The sequence below is a fragment of the Saccopteryx bilineata genome, chromosome 2 (assembly GCF_036850765.1).
Source record: "Saccopteryx bilineata isolate mSacBil1 chromosome 2, mSacBil1_pri_phased_curated, whole genome shotgun sequence".
Lineage (NCBI taxonomy): Eukaryota > Metazoa > Chordata > Mammalia > Chiroptera > Emballonuridae > Saccopteryx > Saccopteryx bilineata.
In genome coordinates this window covers 51,375,832-51,401,879 of record NC_089491.1, presented here as the reverse complement: position 1 = coordinate 51,401,879, position 26,048 = coordinate 51,375,832, and the positions used below count along the sequence as shown (strand labels likewise).

The following is a 26,048-nucleotide window of genomic DNA, read 5'->3' as shown; positions in this document are numbered from 1 at the left end:
GGAAGAGACCTGCCTGTGTGCTGTTTGGGCAAGTTCATTGACTTCTCTGATTATTAATCTCCTCATTGTGAAAAGGGGGAAAAGAATACCCATCCTTGTTACTTTACATGATAGTCATAAAACATCACATGCTAACATCTCTACATATGTTGAAAAAGTTAACAATGGAAGGGAGAAAACAGGGGAAGCTTTGTGTTTGGTCAAAACAAATGCCTGACAAATGCCACCCTTTTAAAAATGAGATGTGGCCGGAATGGCAGCTGCTGCCTCACCATTCAAGCACATTCCCATTGAGCTTCCTTATTAACCAACCACACTCCAATAGGTGTGGTCTCCTGGGTGCAGACATGTTACTTGCTGCTTTTAAACTATTTTATGTGACAAAAGGTGTCCAAGAAACTGTGCCTATCACTTGGTCTAGACTTAAAAGCATTTCAAGCTTGTTTCAAGGATGAGAGACTAAAGAAGAGCTGATGTGCATTAACTGCTTAATTAATGCATATTAACTACTGTCTCTCATTTAGTTTTCAAGCAACTATGAAATATCTGCTTTTTACACTATGGATGGTCAAATACTATCATTTATGAAAATAAAATCAAAAGCAACTCTTTTTTTTTTAGGTGAGAAGAGGGAGATAGTAAGGCAGACTCCCTCATGTACCCCAACTGGGATCCATGCAGCAACCTTATTTGGGGCTGATGCTTGAGTGACAAGCTATTTTTAGTGCCTGAGACTAATTCTCTGAACATCCACAGTGCCCAGGACCATGCTCAAACCAATCAAGCCATTGGTTGCAGGAGAGGAAGAGGGCGAGAAGGGGGAGAGAAGCAAATGGTTGCTTCTCCTATGTGCCCTGACTGGGACTCGAACCCAGGACATCCATATGACAGGCCAATGCTCTATACACTGAGCCACCAGACAGGGCCAGGAACTCATTTTTTATCTATATGTTTTGGCAAAGATAGCAAAATTTTCTACAGTAAGCATTGCAAGAATTTTAAAAAGGAGTCTATGTAATCAAAATCTTCTCTGAGTTTTTGTTAAGAAAAAAAGAAGATTTTCTGGAATTTGGTTGGGGGGCTGTCTTAATGAGTGGCAGGATCAGGATCACTTGAGAGATAAAAATGTCCTGAGAATCAAATGACCAGTCTTTGACTAGGGCACATACCACTTGCGTCATTTCTGGGAACTGCAGACATCTTGTAGAACAATGAATTAAATTTGAAAGGACAGCAGAGGAGAAGAAAGTGCTCTGGCTCTGAGTCATCAGGATAATGAGGCAGTGGCCAAGCTTTCAGATCTGTGGACTGCTGAAAGATGAGGAGTGATGGTCTTAATGTCTCCACGTCCTCTCATGGCAGGTGGTTCAAGTTTTACACACTCTCTTCCTGCAGAAAGGCATCTCGTGTCCCTTCAAAACAATACTGCATGTTGCAGAGGTTCCATATAAATTTTAACCTATGGTCCCATCCTGCATTTTCACTGAACAAGAATTTAACAAGTTGAGTGAAATGTTAATAATTACCAAATTCTGAGAGCCTACCTGTGTGATCGCTTATCCTTGAAACAGTTCCAGCAGATCTGCAACAGTAGCGACTACAACTATCCCATTTCAGAGATAGCAAAACTGAGGCCCCAAATTCTCTACTGCCACGCTCACAGATTGAAATCCAGACATTGGATTAAAAAATCCAAACCCTTTTCATTACAAAGGCCATTGTTTATTGAGCAGTTTCTTTATGTAAAACATGGTTTTAATCTTACATTATTAATAGCATTTAATCCTCATAATAAATGAATAAAGTAGATACCATCATTCTCCTCATTTTAAAGATGTGCAAGGTGAGGTGCAAAGATGTAATTTGCCTAAAATTACCCAAGTGACCAAGTTAAAATTCCAACTCAGGTGGCAAGCCCCAGAGCCCAGGTGCTGAGCTAGTGCACGTCACTCCTTGTCCATTGCTGCACACCTTAAAAAAAAATAGAACCTATAAACTGAAGAAGAAGTAAGTACTCACTCGACTATTCTCTCAATTACATTCCACTTAAAAATGAGCTGGTCACACTCTCATGAGCTGGTCACTACCCCTACGGGACACTGCTTGGCCACAAAAATATCACACCTGCTGTTTGCAGATGCACTATAAAATTCACCAGAAAGAAACAGGTAAATGTACCCACAGTTTGAGCATCATAAGCCATTAAACATTTCTACCATAGATTAATGTTAAGCTATCAGGTTGCTCCTTTCTCACCCACTGTAGTCAGCCTCCATCTTCAAATCTGCCCTCTCCCCTAATTAAGTGGAAAACACCATATACCCATGGTGAAAGGCTGAGTTTTAGTCCTTGGGATAGTGATTTTTGCATCTCCACTTCTTTGTTTTCTAGGAAAAATGAAAGACTTCAGTGGATGTTGTTTTTGTTTGTTTGGTTTTTTGTTTTGTTTTGTTTTGTATTTTTCTGAAGCTGGAAACGGGGAGAGACAGTCAGACAGACTCCCGTATGCGCCCGACCGGGATCCACCCGGCACGCCCACCAGGGGGCCACGCTCTGCCCACCAGGCAGCGATGCTCTGCCCCTCCGGGGCGTCGCCCTCCGCCAGCAGAGCCACTCCAGCGCCTGGGGCAGAGGCCAAGGAGCCATCCCCAGCGCCTGAGCCATCTTTGCTCCAATGGAGCCTCCCTGCGAGAGGGGAAGAGAGAGAGACAGAGAGGAGGGAGAAGGGGAAGGGTGGAGAAGCAGATGGGCGCCTCTCCTCTGTGCCCTGGCCGGGAATCGAACCCGGGACCTCTGCACTCCAGGCCGACGCTCTACCACTGAGCCAACCGGCCAGGGCCAACTTCAGTGGATGTTGTAAACTTCTATGGTTACAAAACTAAATCACGCAGTCATTATATATTCATAAAGACAATGAAAACATGTAAGGAAATATAGTCTTACTTTCAATAAAAAGTCTTTTAGCCTGACCTGTGGTGGCGCAGTGGGTAAAGCGTCAACCTGGAAATGCTGAGGTCGCTGGTTCAAAACCCTGGGCTTGCCTGGTCAAGGCACATATGGGAGTTGATGCTTCCTGCTCCTCCCCCCCTTCTCTCTCTGTCTCTCTCTCTCTCCCTCTCTCTCCTTTCTAAAATGTATAAATAAATAAATAATTTTTAAAAAAGTCTTTTAAATACTTTTGTAGCTTTATATGTTTGTGGACAAAGGAGATGAATTATGTTAAGATGAAATAAAAATGGGTATCTGGGGGGGAAATATGCTTTAAGGGAAGCGATTTATTACTCAATAATTAAGAGATATAAACCAACAAGCTTAGGAAAAGAACAATTAACCAGGAAGATTTGTGAAAAGTATCTGGTTTCTTATTTCAAGTACTTTGTCCTCAGAATTACCTACTTATGACAGGAAGTTTGAAAGAAAATGACTCAAATTTTAGGTTAAAGGATGTGGCTAAATTGCTGTTTAACAAAAACCATAGATCTTCCTTCTTACACAGTGACATTTCACTCAGAAAAAAAAAGAAATTCGGTGTTCAGTGTGTTTCCAGTAATACTGCATAGAAAGGAGTAAAATAGAATTAATATTTTAAAAAGTCCAACAAACTGTCAATTTAACTGAGGGAAAAAAATATTTCCTCTCAGGTCCCTACTCTAATTCTCTGCATTATAAGACTCCTGGAGTTCCAGAAGGAAAGGAAAAAGGAAATCCAATTCCATTAACACAGAGCCACAGCGCCAGCTGCAGCATTTGGCTCCTTGGCTGTGATTTCTTCAGCCCGGGTATCCTGATGGCAAAGGACTTGCTTCCCAACAGACATCTCTGTTAAGCCCTCCTTGACGCAGTCCCTGGGTTACACCACTTGGAATTAAGCACCCTTGAGAACTGCTGCCATCCACGTGCTCTGTCTCTTCTCAAGGACTCATGTTAATATTCTACTAGACTCAGCTCAGACATTGAAGTTAGGAACTGATACTACCTTTGCTGCATTATGAATTCTTTGTCCCATATCTCTGCCCCAACACCTTACTTTCTGTGAATGAAGGGAAAAAACAATAAAAACAATTTTAGAATATGAGGAAAGCGTGCTCTATGATCACTCCAAAACTGAAACAACCTAATTTGGTCATTTGCTCATTTAACAATAAATTGATATAGATCCATTTTGCCCAATAGAGTAGTTAGTGGAAAAACTTGTACCGAAAGGAGGAAAGTCATTGTTTTTTGGAAAATGCTGTGGCAACCACCAAAACCATTCAGTAACCATTGGCAGATTTGTAGGAGAGCAAATGTTTTATGTTGAATACAATGTCATTGATCAAATGCCAACTTAAGGTTATTAGTCTCCTTCCTCCTGTGAAAATTTAAGGCTACAGAGGAAAGGGCTTCAGTCTTATTCCTTTCTGTATACCCACAGTGTGTCCAGCACAGTGCTCTTTCCATGGTAGGTCCTCATGCAATGATAAAAACAATTGTTGATAGCCCTGGCCGGTTGGCTCAGTGGTAGAGCGTCAGCCTGGCGTGTAGAGGTCCCGGGTTTGATTCCCAGCCAGGGCACACAGGAGAGGTGCCCATCTGCCTCTCCACCCCTCTCCCTCTCCTTCCTCTCTGTTTCTCTCTTCCCCTCCTGCAGCCAAGGCTCCATGGGAGCAAAGATGGCCCAGGCGCTGGGGATGGCTCCTTGGCCTCTGCCCCAGGCGCTAGAGTGGCTCTGGTCGTGGCAGAGCGATGCCTCTGAGGGGCAGAGCATCGCCCCCTGGTGGGTAGAGCGTGGCCCCCTGGTGGGCGTGCCGGGTGGATCCCAGTCGGGTGCATGCGGGAGTCTGTCTGACTGTCTCTCCCCGTTTCCAGCTTCAGAAAAATACAAAAAAATAAAAAATAAAATAAAATAATAAAAAAAACAATTGTTGATCAACTTCTCTCTAGCTGAAGCCCTGAAATAGATGAAGTGGCTCATTAACCAGGTAGAAATAGGAAGAAAGGTAGGTACTGTTGAAATCTCTCACTAAGTTCTATTAAAGGATCAAAATGGTGGTTTTCAATTGTATTTGAAAACAATTTCTTCTAGAACTCTCACTTCAGTGAGCATAGACCTGAAAACATGCTGCCTGGAGAAACAGCATCACTAAGACCAGAACCGCTACTGAGCCATAGAATTAAAGAAAACGAAAAAAGACAAAAAGATTGTTTAAAATAATATCAAATCTACATCTGTTAATTGCCATTTCAATTCCTCAAATATCTGTGTATGCAAATATGCCCATGTAACACTGAATACTTAAAATTAAGGCAGATAGTTGAACTTTGTACACAGGAGAGGCAGCCTTGAGTAGAAAGAACGGACAGGGGGAAGAGGAAGAGGCAGAAAGCCTAGATTCTTTCCTTTTGTGATAAAAAAGACTTGTAATGACCCTGAGGTTCTGGGAATCCTGGAAAAGGACAACTCTAAATGAGGGGAAGACAACTAGAGGGAGGTAGAAGATATCAAGAACTTGCTTGGTCTTCACACAAATGTCTATGACAAATCCCTGTATATAAGCATAATATTTACTAAGCTCCTGTTGTGTTCCAGGCACTATTCTAGGCACTAGAGATAGGCATGTGGTCTCATGGAGATTCAGTTGGAGAAGACAGTCAATAAGTGATTAAATGAAGGAAAAACAACCAATTTGAAATATCAGAGGGTAGTGGATAGTATAAAGAAAAAGAAAGACATGCTAAATGACTAGGGAAGGGCCAGGTCTACTTAAAATTAAGTGGCCAAGGAGTCTCTACTAAGACCTGAGTGACAAGAAGCCAGCCATATAAAGATGGAGAAGAAGGCACTCCAGGCAGAGGGAACATGAGAGCAGATATACTAATAAAGGGCAGGCCAGCCTGGCTACGCCCCAAGGAGAAGTGGAGGTGTTCTGACAGAGAGGCAACGCAAGCTCATTAGAGCCCGTGAAGTCAAGGTAGGATGTTAGCATTCATTCCAGATAAAATAGTGGTAGGAAGCTATCAGAGGAGTAGCACGACCTCATGTATGTTTTTATAAAACCACTCAAATTGCTGTGTGGAAGGCAATTATACTGCGTAAGGAAGGAAGTTTCAGACCTCTTAGCGGTCTCTCCTGTCATCTATGTAAAACACAGTGATGGCTTAGACCAAGAGAGGTAGTAGTGGAGATAGATATAAGGAAGATAATAATAACAATCACAAAGACAACAATAATGAAGATATATTGAAGGGAAAAACCAACATGGAAGTAAATTCAAAACCCATTAATTGACTAAATACTTCTAATGCTGTATGTGTTTATAATATGACATTAGCAATGCTAAAATTCATTGTACTGGTGGGGCACAGTCCAGCTTTGTGAAATTTACCGCCGGTAATTAATAACTCCTACCTCCAAAAAATGAAAACTATAGAAAGTAGCCAAAGCAAATTCATCCAATGTAGCAGACACTAAAAGTTTCTTGACTATTTACTATCCTTTATTTTGGAAATTCTTCCAAAAACAAATTCTTAGTGGAAAGTAGACCCCAAACCTATAGTAGCCACTGCAAAACAAGTCTCAGGGTAGCATGGATTTGTCAGTTATCAGCATAATGTCTTTAGTGCTTTTGCTCATGTGATCTGATTTCATATTGACCCAGCAGATTTGAATGCGATTTGTCTCTACACAGAGGTCTGTGTTCAGAGAAAAGAGCGTGAAGAGGACTAGCATATTTTTGATTGCCTAAGACGGGCCAGTGCTTTCTTTGTTTCACTATTCTTCAGTCCATCTTTTTTACCAAGTTGGTATTTGGGGCTTTACATATTAAGAAAGAAATAAAAAAGAGGATCAGAAAGCTAAGGGTGAGTTGCTCAAAATCACATAGCCAGTAAGTGGCAAAATCAAATCACTCAGTTCAAATATTGGTTAATCCCAGCATTTTTGGTGTAGCTTTGCTTTGGGCTTTGTGCATTGGGGAAAAGTGGTCAGGAGAACTGAAAAAAACCAAAACCATCTCACCTATTTACATTTAAAAGGGCGGAAAGTTCAGATCAGGAAATTCAAAGGACAAGAAGAGAGAAGAGAAGAACCAGCATGCAGACAACTTGAGGAGGACTCCCAGAATTTTCAAAGATAAAAAGTGGGAGTTGTAGGTAACTGCCATGTGTGCCATGTGAAGTATTGGAAAAGAAATGTGGGAAAGAGATTTTAAGAAAGTATTCTGAATGGACTTCCTTTTTGAAGCATGTTTTTGACATTTCAGTAAAGGTTTAAACTGTTTCAATTCTTAAAACGTTCCTTTCTGCAGGGACCATTTAAATGAACCAAGGGGCAACCCAGCCTTTGGTGGGTTGCATGAGTCTCTGGGAATTTTCTTTATCACACAGAAAGAAGTTAAACCTACACTCAAACCCAGGCCTTTCTAATTCCCAGGTTCATGTCCCCTTCATCACACAACTTCTAAACAAACAAGCAAACAAAATAAACAAAGTATCCCTGTAGTTACCTCTGGGTCTCACAGTTTGGAAGTTTCCCTACCAGTTATATCCCTACCAGTTATTTATGGCTTTGGCTAGAGTCAAATGTATAATTTTCAGAAAATTAATTCTATAGTGTGGTAAAAGAAAAATAAAGCAATTAAAGTAATATGAGAAGAAGATAGCTAATCATCCCAGAGTGTTCTCCATTCATCTTCATCCTGTGATTGCTTATGTCTAAACCATTTATTCAGACACAAAGAAAACAACATGAGTGTTCTTTATAGATGTTTTAAGGAGTTCTCTAAGTAATTTTAATTCTACTTGATTATATATAGTCTTAGTGACTGATGTAACAACATGTAACTCCACTAAAGCCCAACCCAATGCAGGGTGCAAACAGGGACAGAGGATCCCAACAATGCACTTGAGAAGAAGGTATCATCCCATTTTCCTGAAACACAGTAAGTCCTCAATAAATATTTGTTAAATGGATGAATGATGAACAAATAATAAACAAATGAGGAGCCAGAGAAAACAACATCCACATAATGATTCAGTTCTAGTCACATTTCAAGGTTCCCTGTTGATACCAACAGCACGAGAGTCAGCGATTTGTCCAACCAACAGATCTGATCGGCAAGGAGAGCTCAGACAAAAAATTTTCTTCGTGCATGATCAACACTTCCTTCAGAAGGCCCATCAGTAAAATTCAAATTACTGCTCCTTTCCCCAACACTAGCTCTTCCCCCAATTCCAACCTAGTATCTTTTTAAATCTTTAACTTTTAACATTCCTTCCAGTCCAAATTTATTATCCATGGTCCCTTTTTATCAGGGCTTCCCTTGGTATAGTGGGTTGAATAGTGACCTCTTCCAAAAATATATGTCCATGTTCTAATCCCTGGAACCTATTATAAATATGACCTTATTTGAAATAAGTGTCTTTGCAGATATAATTAAGTTAAAGATCTTGAGATGAGATCATCCTGGATTTAGTTTGGACCCTAAATCTAATGCCAGGTGTCCTTACAAGAGAAAGACAGAAGATTTGAGACACAGAGACAGAGCAGAGTAGGTGATGTGAAGACAGAGGTAGAGACTGGCGATACATCTGCAAGTCAAGAACCCCAACGAGGCCCTGGACAGTTGGCTCAGCGGTAGCGCGTCAGCCTGGCGTGCAGGGGACCTGAGTTCGATTCCCGGCCAGGGCACATAAGAGAAGCCCATTTGCTTCTCTACTCCCCCCCCCCTCCTTCCTCTCTGTCTCTCTCTTCCCCTCCCGCAGCCAAGGCTCCATTGGAGCAAAGACGGCCCGGGCGCTGGGGATGGCTCCTTGGCCTCTGCCCCAGGCGCTAGAGTGGCTCTGGTCTCGGCAGAGCGACGCCCCGGAGGGGCAGAGCATCGCCCCCTGGTGGGCAGAGCATCGCCCCCTGGTGGGCGTGCCGGGTGGATCCCGGTCGGGCGCATGCGGGAGTCTGTCTGACTGTCTCTCCCCGTTTCCAGCTTCAAAAGAGAGAATAAAATTTTTAAAAAAAAAGAACCCCAAGGATTTCTAGTTGCCCTCAGAAGCTAGAAGAGAAGCACGGAATGGATTCTCCCATAGGGTCTCAGAAGGAACTAACTCTGCTGAAGACTTGGTTTTGGACTTCTGGCCTCCAGAATTGGAACATAATAAATTTCTTTTGTTTTAAGCCATCATGTTTTTGGTATTGTTTAACAGCCACCCTCAAAAACTGATACATTTGGTGATTGCATTGTCCATTTCAGGCCAATGTCAAGGACCAATATATATTGCAATATTTTTTAGGGAATGCTGGAGATAAAAACCTAGAGAAAGGATTTCTTCACTCAATTAGCAAATGTTTCAAAAGTGTTGGTGGAAAGGATATTCTGGGAATGTGGTGATGATTTTAATTGCATCCTCCAACTTGCATTAGGTGGGCAACTGCCATTGATACTTATGAAAAAAGAAGTCTATAATTTGAAATGGTCCTTGAGTGATCAGTATAAAGGGTGACTCAGACAACATTTTATCTTACTTCATATTCATATTACTTAATAAAAGACACAGGTGTTATAGATGGCTTTAAGATAATTAGAATTTTCCCAATGACTTTGTAACAACATTTGATGTGTCTGTGTAAGTGAATTATAGCCCTTACAATCACAGGGTATAAGCGTTCCCTAATGGTCTAATCTCATAAACAGCCTCTTACAACATTGTTGTACTCTTCCAATGAGAACCAAATTATAGTATACATGAAATATATAACATCTAGCATCACGTTCTCATAGAGCACTCTGGAAGCTAGATCAAACACTGCTTTCAAAGGAGTTTAGTTTCTATTGGTGAGGCTATTTTGATTCTGCTATATTTGCTGTGCAGGTGAATTGGTTTCATAGAATCATTGAACTTCAGAGCTCACAAATTAAATCCAACCCTCCCATACCCCATTTCTACTGAGGAGAAAGCTAAAGCTTGTCTAAGAGCATACAGTTATCTAAATGTGGTAAAGTGACTTGTTACTATGATCTTATTGGGTGGGAAACTATTACTCTTCCACACAAGAATTTCTTAGTAGTTCCCTGTAGGAAAGACCTAGAAAGAATGGTGAGGGGAAAATGCAACACAGTGTAGTTGGCTAGATCAGCAAATCAAGCCTAAGGAGTACTAACATGATAGAGGAAATCTTCAGATTCCCTGCACAGCCCAGTGGCAATATAGGACCTAGAATTCTGGAGACCTTGATTACCATATTAGTACTATTTTTATTATATCAGGCTTCTTCTCCTTCATTTATAATTTTTCGTAGAATTACAACTTCTTAGAACAAGATTACTCAGTGGTCCAAACTTTTATTCCACTATAGCACAAGTAACACAATCCCATTAATAGAGTGGTTTACTAGCTACCTAGATGAGGGGATAGGGGTCAAGGTCTGGAAGAACCCCACTTGTGGGCTTAAATGGACTGCAAGGGATAATTATAGAAAGTTAGATGAGGACCTCCTGAAGATTTTGATCACTATCTCTTCTTTCCTCTCTGAGTCACCAAGTTTGCTATTCCTTGCAATACAACAATATGTGCCAAAACAATTATTTAAAAGGTTTTTATAAATAACAATTTTCCAGAATACAGACACCCTTAGGAGTTATTTCACAATTAAGCCAAGTCTCTGCAAAATTTGGGTGTCCTTAGTGGACCGTAATGATCTGGCTGAGTACAAAATATATCCAAATATACCCCAAAGTGTTTTCAGTGTCTAAACAAGCTGTGGAAAGAAAGGCCAGAGGTATTGCAAATTATCAATATTAGAATATACAAAGTACAACCAGAATTATTACTGTTTTAAGAACTGGTATGAATTTGGAGAAAAAAGAAAATAGGTCTTTATAAATTGTTAGGACTAAAGATTTGTATATATTTTTCAGTAGTGAGCTAGTAAATGCTTAACATCAGCTCTTCAGAAGAAATAAAAAGCTCTGATTTGTAGCATTTGCTGATTTCCACAGAGTAAATACTACTACAATGGCTGATTTCAAGAGACCAACATGACATCAATGAACATAAAGTTGGAAAGAAAGGCATACAACTGGCTCTCATGAGCTGCTACAAGTTGGCTCTGCCCACTGATCTTTTCTAAAAATATAAATGAAAAGTGTTTACAATGTTCCCACTTTGTGACTCAGAAAGTCTATTCTCAAAAATAGTCAAAGAAGTATGAAAAGATGTGCGTATATGCAGGAATATTTGCCACAAGCTTGTTTATAATATCAAAATTTTGGAAAAGTTCATTGTTTATCAATAAATAATTGACTAAATAAATTGCTTGAACCTGTAAAGTAATACAATGTCATTAAAATAATATTTTATACATAAATATATATGACTTAGGAAGATATTAACATCATATTGTTACATGAAAAAAATAATATTAGCTAAGTAGCAAAATTAACACGATCTTGTTTTTTTTATGTGTTTAGCAAAAATTGTTCTCTGCCAGTATCCATTTGCCCTTTTATTCTTAGTTAATACAATCTCTGATGATTAATTAGGCAAAGAGCCACTTGGAATAAAGAAAACATTTACCTGACTAAGTTTGGGCCAGTGGGCTATGAGGAAGCACCCTTAAAGAGAGTGGGTGTGCTATTCACCCCTTCCTTATTTTTGCAGGCTGGACTAGATATGATGGTTGGAGCTCAGATAGCCATCAGAAACTGTGAATTGGAAACATACATACAGAATAAAGAACAGCAAAATTAGGAAATAGTGAGTTCTGGACACATCTTCAGAGTTAGTTTGTGACAAACCTAACATCTAGAAGGGTATACACCTATGTTGCTAGTAGTTATCTCTACATGATAAAAGTTCTGTTTAGTTATTGTCTTTTTTATTCATCTATATTTTCTAATCTATATCCTCCTTCTACCAAATATATATATTTCTCTTTCTGTTACACAATGTGATGTATATATATATCATTGTGTAGTAATTACAAGATGGGGAGGGGAGACTATTAGTAGTTAAGAATTAAGAATTTTTATGATAGGATCTCATTGAAGACATAAATAATACATTATAAAAAAGGCAGAAAACTAGAGTTTCAAGTGCTTTCGCATGTAACACCATTCCCTCCTCTTGAAGAAGGTGAAGGTTGGAAAGTGAAAAGAGTAGTTTTCACTTCAAACAGTAGCCAAATTATTCACTTTTGGAAGAAACAGATTTTACTTGTACAATAGCCATGAGAAATTTGAAACTGACTACTTTTAAAGATGATGGAATTAACAATTCCCTGTAAGAAAACCAAGGCTAGGAGGTAAACCCATTAAATCTGAGCCTATGCTATCAGACCTGAGTATGCACAGAGAGCCCTACTGACAAAGGAAAAAGCAGGCTTGTGACTATTAGAAAAGATCATCATTCACTTTTTAGACGCCCCAGTTAAGAAATTCTGAGGGTGCCCTGGCCAGATAGCTTGGTTGGTTAGAGCATCATCCCAAAGCACAGAGCTAATTTGATCCCTGGTCAGGGCATATACAGGAACAGGTGTTCCTGTCTCTCTCCTGCTCTCTCCCTTCCTCTCTCTGAAATCAATAAAATAAACATTTAAATAATAATAATACTAAATGTTATAAATAAATAAATGAAATTCTGAGGGTGTCAGAGCTTTCACAATTCATCATATTGCTTGATTCATATGCATTCTTAGAGCCAAACATTTCTGAGAAAACTTTGGGCTCTGCCACAGGTAGGTAGCTTTTTATTGTAGTTATTATTTTTTTTTTAGTTAATGGATTTTATTTTTTAGAACAATTTAAGTTGACAGAAAAATTAAACAGGAAGTACAAAGAGTTCTCGTATACACCTGCCCTGCCCCAGTGTCTCCTATTATCAACCTCTTGTGTTAGTTGTAGCATATTAGTTACAACTGATAAACCAATATTGCTAAACTATTATATTAATGAATTCATAATTTTTATAGTGTTTGCTCTTTCTGTTACACAATGCTATGGGTATTTCCAAAAGCATAAGGTTATGTATCCACCTGAAGGTATACAAAATAGTTTCACTGCCCTAAAAATCCTCTGTGCTCCACCACTTCACTGCTCCTTCTCCCCTCCCCCTCATCCCAACGTCTGTCAACCACTGATATTCTGTCTCTACAATTTTACCTTCTCCAGAATATAGTTGGAATTGTAGAGTAGCTTTTCCAGGCGGACTTAGCAATATGTAGTTAAGGTTCTTCTATGTCTTTTCATGGCTTGATAGCTCATTTCTTGCTATCTGGTGAGGTAGTTTTTGAAATTCTTTGAATATCAATTCCTCATCTGTAATAGGCATAACAGTGCTCACTTTGAAGGGTTGTGAATGATTATTAAGGTGATAGATAGATAGATAGATAGATAGATAGATAGATAGATAGATAGATAGATAGATAGATAAAAGTTTCTGGCATATAGGACATATTCAATAAATATCAGTTCCTTCTCTCTCTAATTTAGATAAGGACAAAGTGGTAGGCTGAATAATGGCCCCTGCAAAGATGTCAACATCCTAATCCTTGTGGATAAAATTACTTTACATGGAACAAGGAATCTTGCAGATATTAAAGTAAGGCTCTTCAGATGGGAGATTATCCTGGATTATCTGGTGAGCCAATGTAATCACAAAGATCCTTATAAGAAGGAAACATGAAGAGTCAAGGGTGATACAACAGTGGAAACAGAAAGCAGTGGTCATGAACTAGGAATGTGGGCAGCCTCTAGAAGACAGAAAAGGCAAGGAATGATGACATCTCCCCTGGAGGCTCCAGAAGAAGCATAGCCCTGTAAAACCCACAGCAGATTTGTGGCTTCCAAAATGGCAGGATAAATGTTGTTTTAAGCCACTGTTTGTTGTAATTTGTTAAAGCAGCAATAGGAAGTGGATACATGTGATTAGTCTCAACATTTTTTATCACCTCCTGCCAGTGTGCCTTCCTATATTATAGAAAACTAAAACCTATGTTTCCCAGAATCTCTTGCAGCTAGCGTTCTAATAGGGTTCCCAGTTAGAAGCACTTGGGAAAGTTTTGGAACATTGAAGTGAGGGAGGGGTCATTTCCTGCTGCTTTTGGCTGACTTTCGCTAGAAAATAAGGTTGTGGAGATATATTTCTGCAGTAGCATCTAACTGGGAGCTCTTAGCTTCATGGGAGTTAATGGCAGAGGAGGCAACAGCAGATTCCTGATCCAGCAGCAGCCTACCGGCTCCCCACCATCATGGAAGAGGGAGTTGCTCCCCTAGTTGGTAAGTTCTGCAGTGCCCCGGCAGTCATTCCTAAAGGCCCATCCTAGCCCCTTCTCTACCAGCATTTCCACTGATTTCATAGACAGCTAATTGGCTGTTTTAAATCTCTTTCTGCTTAAAATGATTAGGGCTGTTTCTCTTTGCTGCAACAGAACCCTGGTTGATACAACCTCTGTTCCAGAGGAGACAGAAGTTCTCAGCTGGGAATGCTGGATGTTTAGACATACTACACATCAACTGGCTGGCAACTCTAAGAACTCTACTATGGTCTCATGACCAACCAACTTTTCTCTCTTATTGTTGTACCGTGTCCTTTATTCACCTTTCTTTAACCAGACGTTCTCAATTATCAATTTTCCTTTTAAGTTGAATTGATATGTGATTATAATTTTTGTGGGTTCAGAAAGTAAGAATTGCTTTAAAAATGTTTAAAGACACTGTGTAAGGTAATACCTCCCAGCATTATAAAATTAATTTTTAAATGACTCACACTAAAGGAGAAATATGTAATTGGCATTACTGTTCTCATAAAGAGAGATGAATTTTAAAAAGGTTAGAAAAGGCTTTGGCCGGTTGGCTCAGTTGTAGAGCGTTGGCCCAGCATGTAGATGTCCCAGGTTTGATTCCCGGTCAAGGCACCCAGGAGAAGTGCCCATCTGCTTCTCCATGCCTCTTCTTCTCACTTCTCTCTCTTTCTTTCTTTCCTACCTGCAGCCATGGCTTGATTGGAGTGAGTTGGCCCCAGGCACTGAGGATGGCTCCATGGCCTCTGCCTCAGGTGCTAAAAAGAACTCAGTTGCTAAGGAACAGAGCAACATCCCAGATGGGCAGAGCATCACCCATAGTGGGCTTGCCGGATGGATCCTGGTCAGAAAACATGTGGGAGACTGTCTCTGCCTCCCCTCCTCGCACTGAATAAAAAATATTTTAGAAATAAATAGATATAAAGATTAGAAAAGCTTTGAGCTACTTATTTATATTGATTTAGAAACTCATTTCTTTTTTTTTTTTTTTTTTTTTTTTTTTAAATTTTATTTATTCATTTTAGAGAAGAGAGAGAGAGAGAGAGAAAGAAAGGGGGGGGGGGAGGAGCAGGAAGCATCAACGCCCATATATGCCTTGACCGGGCAGGCCCAGGGTTTTGAACCGGCAACCTCAGCATTCCAGGTTGACGCTTTATCCACTACGCCACCACAGGTCAGGCTAGAAACTCATTTCTTGAAGATAATCCCTTTTTGTATGATTCTTGAACCATGTGAGTGCTTCTAAACATGCATGTCGACCACAGCTGTCAACATCATTTTCCAGATTTCCCAGAAATCATTTGGAATCTTTAAAAATATATATCAATATTTAATCCACTTATGTCATACTAAAGAAGACATGACATGTTATAACTTCAAAGTATGCTACAGGAGGATAAGTGCTGGGGAAATCATAGTCACTGGAAGTAATAAATTCAGTTGAAGTGTTTTGTGGACTAAGTTCCATAAACCCTCAGCTATCTTTCTAGGGCTGCATGCTGGACTGGGTTTCCTCAGTCACGTTACACTTCCTTTTTTAAACAGGACTCAGCACAGTTTTTCTAAGTGGAGCCAGCTAGTAAGTGTTTTGAGTTTCATAGGCCATATGGTTTCTGTCACAACTACTTAATTCCACCCTTGAAGTCAATGCATAATGAATGAGCATGGCTGCGTTTCAATAAAACTTTACTTGTGTACACTGAAATTTAAGTTTTATATATGTGTCACATCTGCCTTTTTATCAACCATTTAAAAAATGTAACATCATTCTTAACAACTCTCGAGCTGTACAAAAGCAAGCCACAGGCTGGATTTAGCCTGTGGGCCATAGTTTGCCAACTCCTGCTGCAAACCTGGCCATGCACACTCCTACTACCCTAAACTTCTCACCATGCTGAAGAGGTGGTGACACAGCCATGAAGTAGATGTTGCCTCTGAAAGTCCAATGTCTGCTGGGAAAGGAAGAATGATTTCTCTTTGGTCTTCTCTACCTAAGGCACAGCCCTTCATGGTCTAGCTCCACCTACCTTTCAGCTCCATCTTGTCCTCCTTCTAACCCCATACCAGCTTCTATATGCTATAGAACCTACCTCTTATCACAGCTAACTACTTGCCTTTCCCTAAATAAGTCAGAAAGCCAGAAATCTCCATGGCTTTCTCATGCTGTTTCCTTCCTAGAACGATCTCTTTACATCTATATCTTGTAGTATTTGGTTTGTTCCTCAAGACCCAATTCAATGTCACTTATTCTTGCCCTGAAAAGTGAGGTGAGGGTACATGGTCAAGGTACACAGAACTGGGTAAGTGAAGGGACAAACCCAGGTGAGGTGTCTTGGCTGGTAGAAAAGGGGTACTAGACAGGCATGGCATAGTATAAGGTGTTCCATCCATAAAATGACAATGACATAAATGGAGGGGGAGAAGAGGGTAGTGGAGATACATAGCTAACTTCTCAGTATTGCCAAAGCCTACGGTGTCCAGAGGAATAGAGGAGTTTATCTCAACGAGCAGGATGGTTTCATGATGCAGAAACTACAGGGCCTGTGCCAGGGCAGGCAGCAGGCAACACCTCAGCCCGCCTACTCCTTGGCACCTGCTGAAGTGTCACTGCCAGGACTTCATGGGAACTTTCACACAGCTGGCCTTTAACCATTTGTTTCTTTTAGCCTGTGATCATGAGTTATTTTTTCTTTTTTTCCTTTTTTTGCTCAATCCCTTCCCCCCACCCTGCTGTCTCCCCCCCCCCCGCCGCCCCGACAGCTGGCAGCCTGCTGTTCATGTACCTCTTTTGTTTTTAAAGCTAAAATAAACTTCGAGTCTATAAAGAACTTGTTCATAATCAACGACTCAGTAAGGTGAGAGGAATGGAAATACTAACTTTTAAGAGGGACAGTGGAAGGGCAAGTTGCAAATAAATAAAGGTGTTGACACCTTTCAAATTTTTGTAATGATAAAATGGCAACATGATGTAATCACAAAAACAGTAGTGAGTCACGGTTCTGTTGTGTCAACAGGAGCCACCTTTATTTGACTACATTTTATTTAGAATGCAAAACTCTATGATCCTCAAGTTTTAAGGGGAATGAAGGGTTTCAGGTTCTAACATCATACAAATGCCAAGTTTTTATCTTTAACCAAATTTAACTAACATTTTCTAAAAACGAAGACTGAACAGAGCTTAGATGTATTAATAATGTTCCAGCCCAGTTCCATGTCTCAATTTTACCCATATTTTCTGCATGAAATACCTGCTGAGCTATACCAGCTCCTAATAGCTTGCATTTTTCTGTTGTAAATTTCTGAATATTATTCTAAGATAATGAGGCTATTGGAGAAAGTTTTACATTTGTCTTCTGTTTTGATAGTATTGTAGTTTGCACTCACAAAAATTTTCATCCAAAAATTTCTGATGTAAATCTAACAGTTTGGCCATTAATGGTAATTAGTGTCACATCTAAGAAACAATCTGGTTGGTGTTATTTATTAAAAGCAATCAAAATATGCCATTATGGTCCTAATTACAATATTTATTCAGATGGCCTTATTTATCCACAAGAAGAAAATAATGCCAGACAGCTGCTAGAACTTTTATACTAGCCATGTGAGAAACATGAAACCCCAGTATGATAGAATAATGAGTGTCTTTGAAGAAAAATACATTTGTTGATAACAGTAATAAGACCTTATCAAAGCACTTATTGCACTCTCATATACATGCAGCAGGTTGAATGCCATGAGACACAAACAAATGGAAAGCGGTCTAGAGTTATATAACACCAAACCTTACAGCCCTCACCTAATGTCACAGCAATGAAAACACATAAATGGCTAGACACCTGTCATATGTCACTATCCAAGTTCTTAATGGGAAGGAAAATCTGCTAAGTGTTCCTGGGAAGAAGGTGATCAGAGTTGAGATGGGTGCTCAGCTGAAAGAGGAGGAGCTGCCCAAGATAATCAGGGGCTCGGGGGTTTGAGGAAAGATATTAAGGAGTTGTATGAAACAAGCATCAGTGTGCCACATGGGTGTGCCCAGGGATGCAATGGGACTTCTTATGGGTTGAGCTGGTGTGTTTGCTGGGGGAAATAAACAACAATCATCATGGTTTTGGGGGCTACACCCTGGAATTAAAGAAGCTGTAGCACCACACACCTTGTAGTGGATCATACAGGTTCGCACTACAAGCTTCCAGTAGCAACAATCGTGGGCCAAAGATCAGATATTTCCTAAGTATTTTATTGAAGTGTATCCCTTATTAAAGACAAAAAGTGGCATAAAATAATAGTGCCTGCTATGGGTATCTTCTTACTCTAGTAAATAAAGTTTTAGAGCCTAAAAGAATTCTATTTTGAAAAATTAAGCTATGTTAAGCTTCTCTAAATAATAGCAGTTAATTTAAGGAAGAATAGAACATAAAGAGGGGGAAATGATCATTTAAAAATTCTTGGCTCTGCAGTAAACAATAGTTTCATGATCATAATAATGTAAGCACGGAATGTTGACTTAATCCAGGAGTTTTTTGGAAGAACAGAGAGTGGAAAGTGAGTGACATTTGAAAGGGTAAAATTCTCATCCAGATTAACAGAAAATCAATACATAATGTCAAGATGATATTAAATCAAGAAATATCATGATAAGAATAATCTTAAGAAGTAAATATAACAATACAAAATGAAATAGCTAAGAGTGTTAAAATGTTTGCCTCTAGAAATACAATGGGGGTAGCAGGTATGACTGGTGTTAAGAGATTTCTATTTGGGGTTCTAGCACTGTTTATACTATTTGATCTTATTAATCTTTATTTTAAATGTTTCCAAAGCATTTTTAAAGGAAAGAATTAATAAGAGGGGAAAATGTGAGCTTTCTGTGGACTCTAACTCAGCTCTCTCACAGAATTACTTTTTCCTTCATTGAACTCCAATAAGGTTTTGTATGTTGCACCATTATAATTCTTCTCTTATTTTACAGCCATTTACAGCCATTTTATCCACCCTGTGCCCCTCTGAGCTAGCTGGCTCCTTCATAGCTCCTCTAGCCCACCACCATTTTGTAATTGTTTTTTTTTTTGTTGTTGTTGTTGTGTTTTTTTTTAAGATTTTATTTATTCATTATAGAGAGGAGAGAGAGAGAGAGAGAGAGAGAGAGAGAGAGAGAGAGAGAAGGGGGAGGAGCAAGAAGCATCAACTCCCATATGTGCCTTGACCAGGCAAGCCCAGGGTTTTGAACCGACAACCTCAGCGTTTCCAGGTTGACGCTTTATCCACTGCACCACCACAGGTCAGACCCATTTTGTAATTGTTTACAGTCACACAGGAACCATTCATTAGGCATTCTGCCTCTTCCACTCCTGACTATAAAAGCCTAAAGTGACTTAATCATTTGTGTCTCTTTCAGTAACTAGTAGAAAACACAGAACACAGTAGGTGCTCAATGAATATTTATTGACTAAATACATAAGATACAATATTGAATGAATAAATGAATCTGTTTCTGAGACTCTCAATAATGCAGTAAATGCACTTTGCCATTCATTAAATATTAATATAAAAGATAGCAAAGTTTCCCGTAAGAACTGCTATCTGTTCTTTTGGAAAAGTTTTAGTTGTCTTGTTACACCATAAAAGGGCAATATTGTTTCATATAAATTGCTTGGCAATTTCACATACCTATCATGTAAAAAGGATGAAATGTCTGAGAGGTGCAGGTTCCCAAACTTATTATGACTGAAAATCAGCATACACCAGTATTGCTATATGTGCCTATAATTGTTTCAAGACCCCCTTTAGATGGTAAGGTCTTGAACAATCTCCTTAAAATAGTCATCCCCTCATCATCACTAGCAGAACTCTCTATAACCTTTCTCCTCTACATTTCCCTGAAGTATATATTATCTATAACTAGAGAAGTTCATCTGAGCTTTGGTGTTCAGAGTCTTCATTGGAGCACCATGGTCAACACAAGAACTTTTTGGAATGATGGATATATCTATATCTTGACATGGGTAATGGCAGTATACATTTGTCAAAAATCTTGAGCTGTACACTTAAAATCTGTACACTCTACTGTTTATGGATTACACATCACTAGAGTTATTTTAGCATTAAAACATTAAGAGCTAAAAAAATAAAATTTGTGCAATTTTCTGTATAGTATGCTGCAATAAGACTTTTTTTTATATAAAGATGCACTTCAAAAATCTCCAACTGTGAGTACTTACCATGAACTGAATGTTTGTATTCCTTCAGAATTCATATATTGAAATTCTAATCCCAGTGTTGCTGTATTTGGAGATAGGGCCTCTAAGGAAATAACTATGATTAAATGAGGCCGTAAGGTTGGGCACTGATCTGATAGTATTAGTGTTTTCATAAAAAAAGACACGAGAGAGCCCTCTCTCTCTCTCCATACAAAGACCAGATCATGTGAGCAAACAAATGACAGCTGCCTGCAAACCAAGAGAAGGAGCTTCAGAATAAAACCTTCTTTGCCAGTCCCTTATCTTGAACTTCCCAGCCTCCAGAACCGTGAGAAATAAATTTCTGTTGTTTAAGCTAGTCCATCCATGGTGTATTGGTATGGCAGCCCAAGCAGGCTAATACAGTTGTATAAATACAAACAAACCAGCTACTGCATCCTGATGTTCATCACTGAATCAGAACTGAGGCCACGCTTCCCACCAGCTACTCCACATGAACCACTGAGCATGACAAGGATAGTAAGGCAGGCCTGTTCCTGGGAGAGAGGGAAGACTCCTTTGACAGAACACTTTTGCTCTACACTCCCCATCAGCCTTACCAACACTCTCTTAGACCTGTGCCACAGTCTAAGGTCTTTCCTTCCCTCTCCTCACAGCAGTCAGATCTGCACTGCATTCTGATGGCATTCCCAACCTCCTCCAACTCCTTCCTCTTTATCCCCCACACGTTTTCCCAATAAATCTTATGCACGTATAACACCATTATGATGTCTGCTCTCGGGCACCCAAACTAACATAACTCCTTAGGAAAAGGAAAATAGATCAACTCAACAAGTTATGTGGCAGAAAAAATATCAGCTGCCAGTTACGAAACATTAGACTATTTTAGAAAACTTAAATATCAACCACATATATGACAAACTTGCCTGTTTATTTTCACTTAGTGTGGTGTCAACTGTGTGATCCAAGGGAACTGAGCTTTTTGGAAACCCTATTTCTTTGAAACCTTATTGAAAACTTCTGCTCAGTCTCAAAATATTTGCTTTAGTTTTCACCACAACTCTACCCCAATTTTAAACAAGCCCAAACAAATTAATGATCTTAGTCATTGTCCATTATCAAGGACATGCTAATAAGGTTGTTGAAAAAAATAAATCAGGTCACAGAGATCACGCAGGAGAAGGATGCTCTGCTACCAGGAACCTTGAGAGACTGGCTGTATCTGGATAGCTCTGGAAATGTCGTGCCTTATTTAATTACTTAAAGTAATTCAGTGCACCAGGCTCCTTCAGGCAGAACAGCGTGTGTACCAACAGCACTTAATCTCATCTTGCCTTGCCAATGACGACCTCCTGCAGCTTTAGTCTGAAGGATGGGATGTTCTGTCATTACCCCTTTATAGCAGCGTCTGTGATCACTGCAGTGTGGCTCAAGATTATTCAACACACCATAAACTTTCTTCTTAAAACTCTGGACTTTCTGTCTAACAAGTCAGGTCACTCAGAACGCTTGGTGCTTCATAAGCACTGGGACAGAAAACTTCAAGTACCCTGGATTCTCTTCTTAACTAGATGGTCATATCTTCCAACTTAGAACAGTGATTTACATTTGGGCTTTTGCTCTCATAAAAATGAAAGAGAGGGAGACAGAAAATCCATAGATTTTGTTTCTGCAGAGAAAAAGGAAATCCTATTTGGGTTCAGGTCGATTCTCTAAAATAGATGTTTATTCTCTGACTATATCACAAGAAAGTCATATCATATTCCCCTATCCCATTTATTCTCTCACTGGAATTCACTCATTTTCCTTTATCCCCAATACCTCCTCCCTGTCTCCACTCATAGCTGAAGATGTTGCTTCCTCCTACTCTCCTGAGAAAAGTCAAGCAAGCAGAACTGCTACATCCTTCTATCATCACAGATTCATATGTCTACCAGTATCGTACACACATACTCTGCCTTCTTGTCACTATATGGACTGTCCATGCCCATAGTGAATGTCAAGTTACCCGTTCTCACTTTCTCAAGGCTGTCACATTTCTTCGTTTTCTACTACATCATAAAATTAGTCCTTGAAATAGCACTTATCACTTCATATGATCTTCTCATTTTTAACCTCATTTACTTTAACTGCTGCATTGTATTCCACAATATAGATATATAATACTTTATTTATAAGGATACTCAGACTACAATCTATCTTCCCTTATCACAAGCCCAATTCTCCAAGGCCTCTTTGAGCACACATGCAAGCATTTCTTTAGGATAAATATCTAATAGTAGAATTGTTGAGTAAAAGCATATGCATATTTCTAACAGTTTTCTAAGAAAATGCTTTTCATTAAGTTCATGTCAATCTACATATCTACACATTTCTCCACATCTTCTCTAACATTGGATATTAGTAGTTTAAATATTTACCAATCAAAAGAGCAAATCTATCACTTCTCAATGGTTTAAAATTTCATCTTTATTACATATCAAATCACTATATATATTCAAGTATTATAGCTTACCCTTTTGATGTTTTTGTGTGTTTTAATGCCTTCTATGACAATAATTTCCATCACTCCTTTCTAGAATATTTGCTAGCTAATCTTGTTTAATTTTCTATATATTCTTTAGGATCAGATTACCAAGTTCCAATAAAAGTCCTACCAACAGCCCTGGCCAGTTGGTTAAGTGGATAGAACATCGGCCTGGTGTATGGATGTCCCAGGCTTAAGTCTTGGTCATGGCACACAAGACAAACTACCATGGTCTTCTCTCCCCCACCCTCTCCCCCTTCTCAACCTCTTCTTCTCCTGCATCCAGGGGCTTGATGGGTTCAAGCATCGGCCCTGGGCACTGAGGTAGCTCAGCTGGTCCCAGCACATTAGCCTTAGAAGCTAACAATAGTTAGATTGATATAAGCTCGGCCCCAGACAGGGGTTGCTGGGTAGATCCTGGGCGGAGTACATGTGGGAGTCTGTTCACTATCTCCTCTCCTTTCAAAAAAAATCTTACTATCAACATCCCCCATCAGACTGGTACATTTGTTAAAATCCATGAACTTATATTGATAGATTATAATCACCAAAGCCCATCATTTACATTAGAGTTCCCTCTTTGTGTTGCACATTCTGAGGCAATGACTTTCAACTTTTATCATCTCATGGCACACATACTAATTACTAAAATTCTGCAGCACACCAAAAAAATATATTATATTTTTATCACAATCTGATAAAAAAAGGTATAATTTTGATTGATTTACAAAAAATAATAATAATAGTAATTAACCACCCTTTTTGCTCCAAAGTGACTTTTAAAAAGATCAGGTGCCTATACTTGTATATAAGGATTTCTGGTACCAAGAATTAACCAATCAGACACAACTTTATTATGTGACATGAATAATAAGGTGCAACTCTATTATATGACCTATATATTTATGGTTCAAGACAAGGCATTCACATTGGACAGCTGTTGTGGTGTTAGCTGTTGTCATTTTTTTATTTGACAATCTAAGGGAAAAGAGGTCAGTGCCACTGACTAAATAGTCAGGTATTGCATGTTTTGAAAATTCTTGTAGCACACAAATTGAAAATCACTATTCTAAGGGTTTGGACAAATGTATAATGACATATATCCACCATTATAATATCGTACGACTATTTTCACTGCCTTAAAAAATTCACTGTACTTTATTTTTTTAAGTGAGGGGAGGGGAAAGAGACAAACTCCCACATGCACCCCAACCGGGATCCACCCAGCAACCCCTATCTGGGGCCCATGCTTGAATCAACCGAACCAACTGAGCTATCCTCAGTACCTTGGGCAACGCTGGAACCAGTAGAGCCACTGGCTGCCAGAGGAAAAGCAGGAGAGAGAAGAGAGAGAGGGTGGGGAAGAGAAGCAGATGGTCACTTCTCTTGTGTGCCCTGACTGGTAATTGAATCAAGGATGTCCACACACTGGGCCAATGCTCCACCTACTGTGCCAACTGGCCAGGGCTCCTTTTATCTTTTTAAAGTCTATGTGATATATTCCCCTATAACCCAAATACTGGCTACTTTTACTTTATCTCTTTATGTCTTGATCAAATAATAGAGATCAGCAGCCTTTGAGCTGTTCATGAGGTAGCCTCCCTCCTCTGTACTGCCTGACAGAAAGACTGCCTGAAAATACAACTTGTTTCAGAGATTCCTTGTTGAGCCCTGACTGTTCTTCATACAAAGCATGGGAACCCATGTACCCATCCTGGCATTGCCGGTTGTTGATTTTGCTTCTTAGGTATAGTACTGACTTTGAAGAACTGTGCTTTGCCAGTTTTATTAAATTTTGCCAGTCACAGGGATCCTGTTGGCATCTTCCGGAATCCCCGTTTCCATTCCACTGCATTTGTTAGTGCTTTGTCCTATATTGTGATTTGGAGTTACAAATGCACCTCCCAGATTTCTTGGAAATAGTACTTGTGTTTCCGTTTCTCTGGATGTTTAGTTTTCTTGTTTATTTTTTTTTTCTTGTTGTTGTTTTGGTGATTGTTGCTTTGGGAAAATTTCCAAGAACAGAAATAAAAAAAATATGATCCTAATTCATCTTCTAAAATATGACCATATGATTGTTACATTCAACTTAGTAAGATTTGACGAGGATACATTGAATGTAAAATACATTTGGCAAGGGTCACCATTTCAAAACGGTGATGTTTCCAATTCAGGAATATGATGTTTTTCATCATTTATTTAGGTGTTCTTTTATGTCTTCTAATAACAATTTACAGCATTGTTGTTTTTGTTGCTATTGCTTTTAGCTAGTATTACACAATCATTTTCAAGTTTATTCTTAGTCATTTCATATTTTTTGTTTTTTGGGGAACTGTACTGTATAACTGGCTATGGTAATTTATGAAAAATTTATTACTTTTTGCATGCAGTAGTGTAACAATTCTATCAGTGTATCATTGTATTGTCTTGGATCATTTAGAAAGATAAAAAAGTTGTCTAAAAATGCAGTAATCCTTTTCCCCCCTCTTCTTTTCAAACATTTACCTGCCTGATTTATTTTTGTATGTTATTGCACTGACTGAAATCTACAGTATAAGTAGTAGCAATTAATATCCTTATATTAGTTTAAGGTAAAGAAAATGCTTTCGATGCTTCACCATTTTATATAACTTTTGCTATAAAGTTTGGAGAATATCCCTCCATTCCTTGTGCTTAACATAAATCAGTGTTGAATCTTGAAAAATATTTTCAAATGTCCATTGAAATGATATGTAAATTTTCTGCTCTGACCTTTAAATTAACTAGTCAATTAAATTACTTTACCTAATATTTGAGACTTTCTTGTGTTTCTACTGTAAACCCTATGTATGTTACATGCCACTGAGTTACTTCTGACCCCTGACCACCCTATGAATGAGTGATGTCCACAATGCCCTGTCTTCAACAGCTCTGATTATGTCCCCAATTGTGGAGATGCTTAAAATTACGCAGAGAGGTAAGTATTTGCTAAGATAGAAAATAAAGTTTTGTAGTTTAAGGGGCAGATTAATTTTCTGGAAGAAGTCAAGATGAGTGGGCTGGAAAAAAAGACAAT

General features: G+C 39.1%; 1 non-coding gene across 1 annotated transcript; it reads right to left on the bottom strand.

Annotated features, from left to right (window-relative positions):
• Positions 1–2,763: 2,763 nt before the first annotated feature.
• On the bottom strand, positions 2,764–2,839 carry TRNAS-GGA (transfer RNA serine (anticodon GGA)). The gene has a single exon. It is a non-coding gene; the product is annotated as a tRNA-Ser (tRNA).
• Positions 2,840–26,048: the final 23,209 nt, after the last annotated feature.